General features: G+C 45.2%; 1 protein-coding gene across 1 annotated transcript in view; it reads left to right on the top strand.

Annotated features, from left to right (window-relative positions):
- The first annotated feature begins 5,292 nt into the window (after positions 1–5,292).
- Positions 5,293–15,022, top strand: part of KANK2 (KN motif and ankyrin repeat domains 2) — a 98,668-nt gene continuing 88,938 nt past the window's right edge. Inside the window, exon 1 of the mRNA XM_075346534.1 lies at positions 5,293–5,379. The gene's annotated coding sequence lies outside the window, so the exon portion shown is untranslated. The remainder of the gene's footprint in view (positions 5,380–15,022) is intronic.

Here is a 15,022-nt window from a genome sequence, read left to right as displayed (position 1 = left end):
AGAAGGGGACGGGGTTCCCACAATTTAATTTTATGGGTTCCTATATGACCCATAGGTGTAGATTCCCTTCTATTTATTTGAATTAGACAGGGCTGCAGTACCAGACATGAACAAAGGTGGCACTATTTATTTTTATTTTTTTTCCCCCGGAGGGTTTGGAGTAATTTTATCATCATGGTCATACTGGAGGAACAGAAAGTATTTTTTTTTGTCTTCTTCGTGGTTTTTTTTTTTTTTTTCTTTCTTTATGGTGTAGCTGTTTTGATTGAATGAGTTGCACTCTATGATCTTCTGGCTTCTACTTCTGAAGGGGTGGCATTAAGTGACCACTGCAGCCAATCAGTGACCGCTGCAGTAGTCATGCTTTGTCCAGAAATAATCGACGGATGACCGATGACGTCTGGTTGGTGAGTATAGTGTTTTGTTTTGGTTTTTTTACCACTCTGGATCCCTTTAATAATTTATATTAATATAATGAGCAATCCCTATAAGTACAGTATTCCCTAAAATCGAGGACTATGGTGTCCACTCTGGGGTCCTTCTATGAAGCCTAAGCTACTATTTCAGGCAATGGGGTTAAGAGGCTCTCTCTAGAGAAATACCATGATCATAGTTACCGACCGTTCTAAATTTTTAAAAAAATCCCAAATTTTCAAAATCCATTCCAATGAATCTTCCAAGCCTTATATATACAGTACAGACCAAAAGTTTGGACACACCTTCTCATCTCTAGAACAACTGTTAAGAGGAGACTTTGTGCAGCAGGCCTTCATGGTAAAATAGCTGCTGGGAAACCACTGCTAAGGACAGGCAACAAGCAGAAGAGACTTGTTTAGGCTAAAGAACACAAGGAATGGACATTAGACCAGTGGAAATCTGTGCTTTGGTCTGATGAGTCCAAATTTGAGATCTTTGGATCCAACCACCGTGTCTTTGTAGAAAAGGTGAACGGATGGACTCTACATGGCTGGTTCCCACCGTAAAGCATGGAGGAGGAGGTGTGATGGTGTGGGGGGGCTTTGCTGGTGACACTGTTGGGGATTTATTCAAAATTGAAGGTATACAGAACCAGCATGGCTACCACAGCATCTTGCAGCGGCGTGCTATTCCATCCGGTTTGCGTTTAGTTGGACCATCATTTATTTTTCAACAGGACATTGACCCCAAACACACCTCCAGGCTGTGTAAGGGCTATTTGACTAAGAAGGAGAGTGATGGGGTGCTACACCAGATGACCTGGCCTCCACAGTCACCAGACCTGAACCCAATCGAGATGGTTTGGGGTGAGCTGGACTGCAGAGTGAAGGCAAAAGGGCCAACAAGTGCTAAGCATCTCTGGGAACTCCTTCAAGACTGTTGGAAAACCATTTCCGGTGACTACCTCATGAAGCTCATCAAGAGAATGCCAAGAGTGTGCAAAGCAGTAATCACAGCAAAAGTTGGCTACTGTGAAGAACCTAGAATATAAGACATATTTTCAGTTGTTTCACACTTTTTTAAGTATTTCATTCCACATGTTTTAATTCATAGTTTTGATGCCTTCAATGTGAATCTACAATATATATATATATATATATAATATATATATATATATATATATATATAATATATATATATATATATATATATATATATATATATATATATATATATATTGGGGAATTTGTGATTTTGGATTATCCTCCGGGACATGGCAGAGCTATATAAACAAAACCCACCCAAAATGGGGAGTTTGAGTTTGGATGTTCCTAGGGGGCAGGACAGGACTATTTAAACGCAACCCGTAGAATATGGTGGTTTATGCCTTTGGATGTTCCTCAGGGGAATGGCTATATACACCCAGCCCACTCAAAATGGGGAGTTTGATTTTGGATGTTCCTTAGGGGCAAGGCAGGACTATATAAACCCAACCCACACAATATGGTGGTTTATGATATTGGATTGTCCTCAGGGCCGAGCAGGGATATATAAACCCAACTCACCCAAAATGGGGAGTTTATGATTTTGGATGTTCCTCGGGGGCAGGGCAAGACTATTTAAACCCAACCCACACAATATGGTGGTTTATGCTTTTGGATGTTCCTCAGGGGTGTGACCACTATATAAACCCAACTCATTCAAAATGGGGAGTTTAGGATTTTGGATATTCCTTTGGGGACAGGGTAGGATTATAAAAACCCAACCCATGCAAAATGGGGAATTTATGATTTTGGATGTTCATCGGGGACAGGGCAAGGCTATTTACACCAAACCCACCCAAAATGGGGAGTTTATGATTTTGGATGTTCCTCAGGGGCAGGGCTATATACACCCAGCCCACTCAAAATGGGGAGTTTATGATTTTGAATGTTCCTCAGGGGCAAGGCTGTATACACCCGACCCACTCAAAATGGGGAGTTTATGATTTTAGATGTTCATCAGGGCCAGGGCAAGGCTATTTAAACCAAACCCACCCAAACTGGGGAATGAAATGATTTTGGATATTCCTCAGGGGCAGGACTATATAAACCCAACCCACCCAAAATAGGGAGTTTGATTTTGGATGTTCCTCAGGGGCAGGAAAGTATGTGCCACTGGTGGTTTGTGGCTTTCAAAGAGTTAATATTTGTTGCTTTTTTTTTCTGGTGTGTATTTTCTTGAGCAAAAAGAAAACACAATGTATTACAGGAGCAGCGAAGTGGCTGAGCGTTATGTAACTATTGTGCTTTTTTTCTTTGGTGCATGTTTGCCATCCGTAACATGGTAATTTCTCTTTCGGATTTAATAATATTGGAGTCTATAAAGATGTACACGAATAGTATAGTCACATGTTGGCATTTGTTTTTGGGTTTCCTTCTTTTCTGGAAAACTAGTCACATGATCTTTTCATACTTCCAAATGGATAGTTTTAAAAAAAAAAAAAACAAAAAAAACCAACAAATATATATATATATAGCATCTATTTGGTTAAGAAAAAACACAAACAAAAAACAACAAAGCTTGCTTTAAAATTAGTATAAAAACACGGTGGTAAACCGGCACATGGGGGATGAAGGTTCCAAAACAAAGTATGTACAAAAAGAAAAAAACAAACAAACAAGAAACACAATAAAAAAAAACACAAGTCGGCATTGTTGACAAAATGCACAGTAAAATCGCCTTGTTTTTAGGATATTTGGAAAAAAAATCGCACACACAAAAAAGCATTACAACTTTATTGTTTGAATATTGTTATCAAATTAGTGCAGAAAATCATGAACATCAAAATACTCATCAGGGGAATATCACCTCATAGGAGGAGGATGGGAATACAGTATAGTCCCCAGAGGATGGGAATATAGTCCCCAGAGGACGAGGATGAGAACATAGCACCGGAGGACGAGGACGGGAATATAGCCTCAGAGTACATGAATGGAAGTATATCTCAGAGGATGCGGATGGGAATATAGACCAAGAGGACGAGAATGGGAACGTGGCACCAGAGGACGAGGATGGTACATAGCCTGAGAGCACGAGGATGAGAACATAGCACTAGAGGACGAGGAGGGGATATAGCCTCAGAGGACATGAATGGAAGTATATCCCAGAGAACTAGGATGGGAATATATCCCTAGAGGACGAGGATGGAAGTATATCCCAGAGGACTAAGATGGAAGTATATCCCGGAGGACGAGGATGGGAATATAGCCTCAGAGGACGACGATGGAAATATAGCCCCGTAGGACGAGGATGGGTATATAACCCTGTAGGACGAGGAGGGACTATAGCCTCGTAGGAAAACGATGGGAGTAGAGCTCCGGAGAATGGGAATATAGCCCCAGAGGAGGAGGATGGGAATATGGCCCCAGAGGACAAGGATGGGAATATAGCCTCAAAGGACGACAATAGGACTAGAGCGCTGGAGGATGGGAATATAGCCCCGGAGGATGGGAATATAGCACCGGCTGATGAGGATGGGAATATAGCCTCAGAGGACCGTCATGGGACTAGAGCTCCAGAGGATGGGAATATAGCCCCAGAGGATGAGGATGGGAATATAGCCCCAGAGGACAAGGATGGGAACAAAGCCCTAGAGGACGAGGATGGAAGTATATCCCAGAGGACTAGGCTGTGAATATAGACCCAGAGGATGAGGATGGGAACGTGGCACCACAGGACGATTATGGAACATAGCCTGAGAGCACGAGGATGAGAACATAGCACTAGAGGACGAGGAAGGGATATAGCCTCAGAGGACATGAATGGAAGTATATCCCAGAGGACTAGGATGGGAATATATCCCTAGAGGACGAGGATGGAAGTATATCCCGGAGGACTAGGATGGAAGTACTGTATATCCCGGAGGACGAGGATGGGAATATAGCCCCGGAGGATGAGGATGGGACTTGAGCGCCGGAGGATGGGAATATAGCCCGGAGGAAAAGGATATGAATAAAGCCCCAGAGGACAAGGATGGGAATATAGCCTCAGAGGACGACGATGAGACATGAGCGCTGGAAGATGGGAATATAGCCCCAGAGGACAAGGATGGGAATATGGCCCCGAAGGAAAAGGATGGGAATATAGCCCCAGAGGACGAGGATGGAAAGTAGTCCCAGAGGACCAGGATGGGAATCTGAGGGCAAGATAACTGATTTTTTTTCATTTTTTTCCTCCATGGCTGTTTTTTTTCCTTCTAAGAAACTGCGCCATTCTTGGCCATATATCCTGATCGGTATTTGTCAGTCGTGTAATACCGGGCACGGCCTGAGGACACGGGAGGCGCTGGTTCTAGGAGAAAGCAGCCATGTTTTTCCAATCTGTTATGATCCCTTTGTGTTAAATTTAGAAGAAAGTAAATAAATTACTTAAAAATTGAATTTGTCTTTAATTACATTTTCTAGAATGTAAAATACCCGGCGCGGATATAGAATCAGAGTGATAATAACTATAAAAGCTGCCGCCATCAATGCGCCCCATTCACACAGGGCAGGAAATGCGGATATCCAGTATCACACATGATTATATGTAGTAACACCGCCGACTACATGTATGATATCCCATAATTATCGCACGCGGTTCTCCCACATTATAAATGGCGCTCACGTCTTATTACTTTTATAAGTCCTATTTAGAGTGTCCTGTCCCTTTAAGGGACCTGAGTAGTCTCGAAAGCTTGCAATTATTACCATCTTTTCAGTTAGCCATTAAAAGGTATCAACCACTGAGGACTCTCTGTTCTTTTAAACAATTTTTTTTTCTGTCCCTTTAAGAGATGTACAGGGGAGGGGGGGGTGGGGTAGAGGGAGAGGAGGGGGTCTCACTGAGAGGTTGGAGTTTGGAAGCTGAGGGGTTTTACCAGTAGAGAGAAGCGAGAAGTCACAGGGCGAGAGCAGCGGAGTACAGGGCTGAGGATTTGGGGTGAGTCCAAAGAAAAAGGGGGTAACTTTATACAAATTATAGGGGGTGAACTAAGTTTGGGGGTCGACCGCTATAAACCCAAGCGGTGGGGGGTGAGATGCCAGCGTGGCTATTCCTGCAAACCCACACCCCTAGGATTGGGATGGATATTTTGGAGGATCGCTAACTAGATCCAGATGTGCTGGAGGATGAGCGATGCTCTGCAGAGGGGACCAGTGGGCGACACTATGTGCAATGCTCTGCAGAGGGGACCAGTGGGCGACACTATGTGCAATGCTCTGCAGAGGGGACCAGTGGGCGACACTATGTGCAATGCTCTGCAGAGGGGACCAGTGGGCGACACTATGTGCAATGCTCTGCAGAGGGGACCAGTGGGCGACACTGTGCAATGCTCTGCCGAGGGGACCAGTGGGCGGCACTATGTGCAATGCTCTGCAGAGGGGACCAGTGGGCGACCCTATGTGCAATGCTCTGCGGAGGGGACCAGTGGGCGACCCTATGTGCAATGCTCTGCAGAGGGGACCAGTGGGCGACACTATGTGCAATGTTCTGCGGAAGGGAGCAGTGGGCGACACTATGTGCAATGTTCTGCAGAAGGGACCAGCGGGCGACACTATGTGCAATGTTCTGCGGAAGGGAGCAGTGGGCGACACTATGTGCAATGTTCTGCCGAGGGGACCAGTGGGCGACACTATGTGCAATGTTCTGCAGAAGGGACCAGCGGGAGACACTATGTGTAATGTTCTGCAGAAGGGACCAGTGGGTGACACTGTGCAATGCTCTGCCGAGGGGACCAGTGGGCGACACTATGTGCAATGTTCTGCAGAAGGGACCAGTGGGTGACACTATGTGCAATGCTCTGCAGAAGGGACCAGTGGGCGACCCTATGTGCAATGCTCTGCAGAGGGGACCAGTGGGCGACCCTATGTGCAATGCTCTGCAGAGGGGACCAGTGGGCGACACCATGTGCAACGCTCTGCAGAGAGGACCGGTGTGACCCTGTTATTTATTATGCTTGCTTATATGGCGCCATCGTACTCCGCAGCACTTTACAGACATTATAATGTGGTGTGTTTTTTTTTTTTTATCGTTTAAGTGCAATGCTCTGCAGAGGTGACACTCAGCAATATGGTGTGTAATTTTCTGCAGAGGATACCACTATAATATATGATCTATTTTAGTGCAATGCTCTGCAGAGATCAGCGTGCGACACTATAATGGTGTGATTTATTTATTTATTTTTTTGTGTGCAATGCTCTGCATCAGGGATCAATGTGACACTGTGCAATACTCTGCAGAGGGGATTGGTGCGTGACACTGTAAAGGGGTGTGCAATGCTCTGCAGAGGGGACCAGTGCATGACACTATAATAGGATGTGATGTTTCTCTGCAGAACGCACAAGTGTGGAACTAGTGAGATGATTTTTTTCTTTGTGCAATGCTCTGCATAGGACATAAGATTAGGACACTATAATGGGATGTGATTTTTTTTTAGTGCAATGTTCTGCAGAGGGGACCAGTTTGGGACACTAGAATTGTGATTTATTTTTTTTACTACAATGCTTTGTAAAGGGGATCAGAGTGGGCGACACTATAATTGGATGGGATTTTATTTGTGCAATGGTCTGCAGAAGGTACCACAGTGCAACACTATATGGGGTGTGCAATGCTCTGTAGATTGGACCAGAGTGCGGCACTACAATGGAGCGTACAATGCTCTGCAGAGAGGACCAGGGTGCAACACTATAATGAGGTGTGCAATGCTCTGCAGAGGAGACCGGGGTGCAACACTATAATGAGGTGTGCAATGCTCTGCAGAGAGGACCAGGGTGCGATACTATAATGAGGTGTGCAATGCTCTGCAGAGGAGACCAGGGTGCAACACTAAAATGAGGTGTGCAATGCTCTGCAGAGGGGACCAGTGTGCAACAATATAATGAGGTGTGCAATGCTCTGCAGAGGGGACCAGGGTGCAATACTATAATGAGGTGTGCAATGCTCTGCAGAGGGGACCAGGGTGCGATACTATGAAGTGTGCAATCCTCTGCAGAGAGAACCAGGGTGCGATACTATAATGAGGTGTGCAATGCTCTGCAGAGAGGTCCAGGGTGCGACACTATAATGAGGTGTGCAATGCTCTGTAGAGGGGACCAGAGTGTGGTACTACAATGGAGTGTGCAATGCTCTGCAGAGCGGACCAGAGTGTGATACTAATATGAGGTGTGCAATGCTCTGCAGAGGAGACCAGGGTGTGACACTATAATGGGGTGTGCAATGCCCGGCAGAGGTGACCAGGGTGTGACGCTATAATACAGTGTGCAATACTCTGCAGAGAGGACCAGCGTGCAACACTATATGGGGTGTGCAATGCTCTGCAGAGGGGACCAGCGTGCGACACTATATGGGGTGTGCAATGCTCTGCAGATTGGACCAGGGTGTGACACTATATGGGGTGTGCAATGCTCTGCAGAGGGGACCAGCGTGTGACACTATATGGGGTGTGCAATGCTCGGCAGATTGGACCAGGGTGTGACACTATATGGGGTGTGCAATGCTCGGCAGAGGGGACCAGGGTGTGACACTATTATGCAGTGTGCAATGCTCTGCAGAGGGGACCACTGTGTCACACTAAAATGGGGTGTGCAATGCTCTGCAGAGGGGACCAGGGTGTGACGCTATAATACGGTGTGCAATAGTCTGCAGAGAGGACAAGAGTGAGACACTATAATGTGGTGTGCAATGCTCTGCAGAGGGGACCAGCGTGCGACACTATACGGGGTGTGCAATGCTCTGCAGATTGGACCAGGGTGTGACACTATAATGTGGTGTGCAATACTCTGCAGTGGGGACCAGGGTGTGACACCATAATGTGATGTGCAATGCTCTGCAGAGGGGACCAGCATGCAACACTTTATGGGGTGTGCAATGCTCTACAAATGGGACCAGGGTGTGACGCTATAATACAGTGCGCAATGCTCTGCAGAGGGGACCAGGGTGTGACACTATAATGGAGTGTGCAATGCTCTGCAGGGCGGTAACAAAACGTTTAGCATTAGTATGACGCTTTCCTCCCCCAATTCAGGAAAACGAAAAAAAATTTGCAAAAATAATAGCGGGGTCCAATACTTCTTCAGACATGTACTGGGGTGATTTTCACGCTCAGATAACAGCCACAATAAGGACTGAACCGCAGAGCTGACAATCTAGTAACCCGCCGCGGCTCATGGGCATCGCAGGGACGGAGCAGGAATTTCTTCCTTTACTTCAGAGACCAAAAAGAAACAGAATTAAGGATTATGAATTCCAGATTTTCCTGTTGCTGAGGTCGGACGCACCCAACATAAAGCGCACACAGATGCAGCAGAGCTGGACTAGTCATCGGTAATGTTATGAATTTACTTGCAGTCCCATGTAAATGCACAGATAACACATGGTGATCTAATAATAATGAGATCTGCCAAGTGACCAACCCGGCTCTGCTACATCTGTGATTCATTATGTGGCGTTTAAGGCGAGATACACTTCTGCGGATAGGGGAAGCTAAAGTAAGCAGGAGGGGCCCAAGTTTTTGGAGCAGAGCTGGAGCTGAGACTTGGGCGTGTGCGCGGAGGGATCACTGGAGCCCGCACAAAACTGGATCAGATGTAGCAGGGCTGAGCCGCTCACTGGCCCCAACATTCAGGCACTAAGGGGTAAAAAACATTTCGGCCGGGGAGGGGGGGGGGCTCGTTCGCTTCTGGTCTTTTCCGCCACAAGAAGCAGAAAACTGGAATCTTATTAAATTTTCCGCTAGACTTGCACAAGCCTCGTCCTCGCATCTTATGTCATTAACCGACTCTGGAAGAACAAAATAAATCCGTTCCAATGATCTATCGTGTGGGCGCACCCAGAGGAGGCGAGGAGCCGTGGATTTGGGGTGGGGGAAGCCAAATGTAATATTAGGGATTCGAACCCTGGGCCATAATCAGAAAGGACCAAATCTCCCCACACTGCCCCCGCAGGAAACATGGAGCATTACACAATTTTTTATTTAAATCAATGCCCTGTCCATGTAGGTTACAGGCCAGTCCGATACTCCGGACACTCTAAGGGTCCAGTCACCGCCGTCTAGAGAGAGGGGTCAGACCGGCTTCCACTGAGGGATCAGGAATGAGCCACCTATTGCCAAAGGCACCACAGATGCTACAACACTATGGTATGACAGTGTCCCAATAATACCGCTACATAACGCACATCACCATGTATAGAGGAGCTAGATAATAACAATGCAATCCAATGTCCAAATAATACCGCCATATAATGCACATATATGCCATAAACTGGCTAGTTAATAATAATGCAATATAATGACCAAATAATACCGCCATATAACTTATATTATCTTCAATGAAGTGGCTAGATAATAATAATGCAATACAATGTCCAAATAATACTGCCATCTAATGCACATCATATTTCTTAAAGTGGCATGATGATAACAATGCAATATAATGTTCAAGTAGTACCGCCATATAATGCACATTATATTCTATAAAGTGGCTAGATAATAACAATGCAATCCAATATCTTAATAATACCGCCATATAATGCACATCATATCCTACAAAGAGGTTAGATAATAATACAATACAATGTCCAAATAATGGCGGCATATAATACACATCAGCATACATAAAGTGGCTAGATAATAACAATCCAATGTCCAAATAATACCGCCATATAATGCACATTATATTCCATAAAGTGGCTAGATAATAATGCAATGCAACGTCCAAATAATTATGCCATATATTACACATCATAATTCATAAAGTAGCTAGATAATAATAATACAATACAATATCTACATAATACCGCCATATAATTCACATCATATGCTATAAAGTTGATAATAGATAATAATGCAACACAATGTTCACGTAACCGCCATATATTGCAGATCATATTCCATAACGTTGCTAGATAATAATAATAATGCAATACAATATCCTAATAATACCGTCATTTAATGTATATAATCTTCAGTATAGTGGTTAGATAATAATGCCATGCAGTTTTCCAATAATTCCGCCATGCACAACTAATTTCATAAAGTGGCTACATAATGGTAATGCCATATACTGTCCCCATAACACTGCCATATATTTTATATTATCTTCAATTAAGTGGCTGGATAATAATCATACAATACAATTTCCTAATAAAACCGCCATATAGTGCACATCATCTTCTACAAACTGGCTAGATAATAATAACGCCAAACAGTTTTGCAGTAATACTGCCATGTAACGCACATCAGCTTCTATAAGGTGGGTAAATAGTAATAATGCAATACAATCTCACTATAACACCGCCATATGCTACTTGCAGGACACTTTCATTTTGTTTGCAACCAATGATTTGACAGGACTTAGATTTAATATCTGCGCTGGGTGTAATAATCTGGATATATAGGATCTGGAACATGTGCGGTATGTGTTATAGATAAGCCAAGGAGGCCGGGAAATGAAGATATAGCTTCTTGGCTTAAGCACAAAAATATCTGGATCATAACGGCAAGATGGCTGTCCTCTATACACGGAATATAGTCATGAAGCACAAAGTGTGAGACAGAAATCAGGGGTAATAAGAGGATCAGGAGCCGGGTTACTGTAATAAGAGGTTACAGGGGTAATAAGAGGATCAGGAGCCGGGATACTGTAATAAGAGGTTACAGGGGTAATAAGAGGATCAGGAGCCGGGTTACTGTAATAAGAGGTTACAGGGTAATAAGAGGATCAGGAGCCGGGTTACTGTAATAAGAGGATCAGGAGCCGGGTTACTGTAATAAGAGGTTACAGGGGTAATAAGAGCATCCGGAGCCGGGTTACTGTAATAAGAGGTTACAGGGTAATAAGAGGATCAGGAGCCGGGATACTGTAATAAGAGGTTACAGGGGTAATAAGAGGATCAGGAGCCGGGATACTGTAATAAGAGGTTACAGGGGTAATAAGAGCATCCGGAGCCGGGTTACTGTAATAAGAGGTTACAGGGTAATAAGAGGATCAGGAGCCGGGATACTGTAATAAGAGGTTACAGGGGTAATAAGAGCATCCGGAGCCGGGTTACTGTAATAAGAGGTTACAGGGTAATAAGAGGATCAGGAGCCGGGATACTGTAATAAGAGGTTACAGGGGTAATAAGAGGATCAGGAGCCGGGATACTGTAATAAGAGGTTACAGGGGTAATAAGAGCATCCGGAGCCGGGTTACTGTAATAAGAGGTTACAGGGTAATAAGAGGATCAGGAGCCGGGATACTGTAATAAGAGGTTACAGGGGTAATAAGAGCATCCGGAGCCGGGTTACTGTAATAAGAGGTTACAGGGTAATAAGAGGATCAGGAGCCGGGATACTGTAATAAGAGGTTACAGGGGTAATAAGAGCATCCGGAGCCGGGTTATATTGTAATAAGAGGTTACAGGGTAATAAGAGGATCAGGAGCTGGGTTACTGTAATAAGAGGTTACAGGGGTAATAAGAGGGTCAGGAGCCGGGTTACTGTAATAAGAGGTTACAGGGGTAATAAGAGGATCAGGAGCCGGGTTACTGTAATAAGAGGTTACAGGGGTAATAAGAGGATCAGGAGCCGGGTTACTGTAATAAGAGGATACAGGGGTATTAAGAGGATCAGGAGCCGGGTTACTGTAATAAGAGGTTACAGGGGTAATAAGAGGATCAGGAGCCGGGTTACTGTAATAAGAGGTTACAGGGGTAATAAGAGGATCAGGAGCCGGGTTACTGTAATAAGAGGTTACAGGGGTAATAAGAGCATCCGGAGCCGGGTTACTGTAATAAGAGGTTACAGGGTAATAAGAGGATCAGGAGCCGGGTTACTGTAATAAGAGGTTACAGGGTAATAAGAGGATCAGGAGCTGGGTTACTGTAATAAGAGGTTACAGGGGTAATAAGAGGGTCAGGAGCCGGGTTACTGTAATAAGAGGTTACAGGGGTAATAAGAGGATCAGGAGCCGGGTTACTGTAATAAGAGGTTACAGGGGTAATAAGAGGATCAGGAGCCGGGTTACTGTAATAAGGGGTTACAGGGGTAATTAGAGGATCAGGAGCCGGGTTACTGTAATAAGAGGTTACAGGGTAATAAGAGGATCAGGAGCCGGGTTACTGTAATAAGAGGTTACAGGGTAATAAGAGGATCAGGAGCCGGGTTACTGTAATAAGAGGTTACAGGGGTAATAAGAGCATCCGGAGCCGGGTTATATTGTAATAAGAGGTTACAGGGTAATAAGAGGATCAGGAGCCGGGTTACTGTAATAAGAGGTTACAGGGGTAATAAGAGGGTCAGGAGCCGGGTTACTGTAATAAGAGGTTACAGGGGTAATAAGAGGATCAGGAGCCGGGTTACTGTAATAAGGGGTTACAGGGGTAATTAGAGGATCAGGAGCCGGGTTACTGTAATAAGAGGATACAGGGTAATAAGAGTATCAGGAGCCGGGTTACTGTAATAATAGGATACAGGGGTAATGAGAGGATCAGGAGCCGGGTTACTGTAATAAGAGGTTACAGGGGTAATGAGAGGATCAGGAGCCGGGTTACTGTAATTAGAGGTTACAGGGGTAATAAGAGGATCAGGAGCCGGGTTACTGTAATAAGAGGTTACAGGGTAATAAGAGGATCAGGAGCCGGGTTACTGTAATAAGAGGTTACAGGGGTAATAAGAGGATCAGGAGCCGGGTTACTGTAATAAGAGGTTACAGGGTAATAAGAGGATCAGGAGCTGGGTTACTGTAATAAGAAGTTACAGGGGTAATAAGAGGATCAGGAGCCGGGTTACTGTAATAAGAGGTTACAGGGGTAATAAGAGGATCAGGAGCCGGGTTACTGTAATAGGTTACAGGGGTAATAAGAGGATCAGGAGCCGGGTTACTGTAATAAGAGGTCACAGGGGTAATAAGAGGATCAGGAGCCGGGTTACTGTAATAAGAGGATACAGGGGTAATAAGAAGATCACGAGCCGGGTTACTGTAATAAGAGGTTACAGGGGGAATAAGAGGATCAGGAGCCGGGTTACTGTAATAAGAGGTTACAGGGGTAATGAGAGGGTCAGGAGCCGGGTTACTGTCATAAGAGGATACAGGGGTAATAAGAGGATCAGGAGCCGGGTTACTGTAATAAGAGGTTACAGGGTAATAAGGGGATCAGGAGCCGGGTTACTGTAATAAGAGGTTACAGGGTAATAAGAGGATCAGGAGCCGGGTTACTGTAATAAGAGGATACAGGGGTAATAAGAAGATCACGAGCCGGGTTACTGTAATAAGAGGTTACAGGGGGAATAAGAGGATCAGGAGCCGGGTTACTGTAATAAGAGGTTACAGGGGGAATAAGAGGATCAGGAGCCGGGTTACTGTAATAAGAGGTTACAGGGGGAATAAGAGGATCAGGAGCCGGGTTACTGTAATAAGAGGTTACAGGGGTAATGAGAGGGTCAGGAGCCGGGTTACTGTCATAAGAGGATACAGGGGTAATAAGAGGATCAGGAGCCGGGTTACTGTAATAAGAGGTTACAGGGTAATAAGAGGATCAGGAGCCGGGTTACTGTAATAAGAGGTTACAGGGTAATAAGAGGATCAGGAGCCGGGTTACTGTAATAAGAGGTTACAGGGATAATAAGAGGATCAGGAGCCGGGTTACTGTAATAAGAGGATACAGGGGTAATAAGAGGATCAGGAGCCGGGTGTCACAAACCACCGGGGGGGTCACTCAGAAATCCCCCGCGCTGGCTACCAGTACGTCACAATCGGGGGGTAACAAGTGGGGGGTCACCCCTCCTTTATACCTCCCGACCGACAGAGCACGTGATGCGCTCTCTAGCGCCCCTCTTATAGTCAGGCCAATTATGGAATTGCCCGACAATAAGCAAGGAGGCCGCTATACTACTTATGCCGATTATTGAAGGGTCCCCGGTGAGAGTAGGGTATATATTCCCCCGACCTCCGCGGGCGGAATATATAAAATCTCCCCGAATCTCACTGGCCTCCCCACAATAATCCTTGGCACAACTCGCTGCCACCAACCGATTTACGGTAACTATTAGCTGAACACACAGACGTGGGATTCAAGATCGAGATAACAGAACAGCCCAAGATTAATTATATAATTTAATCAGCCTAAAGCACACTAGAAACTACAATATATACAATAGGGAATCTACAGAATATACATATGTCAGAGTACAGTTACAATCAAAGCATGGGTTACAAACAGGCATACACAGTTCCAGCAGTTACCTTGTTGCGTCTGGCCACAGGGGGGCGCTGTACCCAGGTTTCTAGGATCCTTCCCACAGATGTTTCCTACACGTGCCCCCAGCGAGAAGAACCCTGGAAAATGGCCGAAGTAGGGTTATCAACCTGGGCAAGTCCAGGTCCCCTCCTACCTTCGTGACCTCACAGGGAGCACTGCTCCACCCCTGGCTTGAGTTATGGACAATATCCCAACATGGAATATGGGCCATAACTTTGCCTGGGAGCGTCGTAGGCGGACGCCAATGCTCTCATTGTGACAGTTATGAATTTAGCTACAGAACGAGGGGACTCATGACCTGTCTGCCAGTTCCCCATTGGCTGATATCACGCCTGGGGCATTTCCC

This window comes from Anomaloglossus baeobatrachus, chromosome 4 (genome assembly GCF_048569485.1).
Source record: "Anomaloglossus baeobatrachus isolate aAnoBae1 chromosome 4, aAnoBae1.hap1, whole genome shotgun sequence".
NCBI lineage: Eukaryota > Metazoa > Chordata > Amphibia > Anura > Aromobatidae > Anomaloglossus > Anomaloglossus baeobatrachus.
The sequence above is the reverse complement of the archived record's forward strand: the minus strand, read 5'-3'. Positions and strand labels throughout refer to the sequence as shown.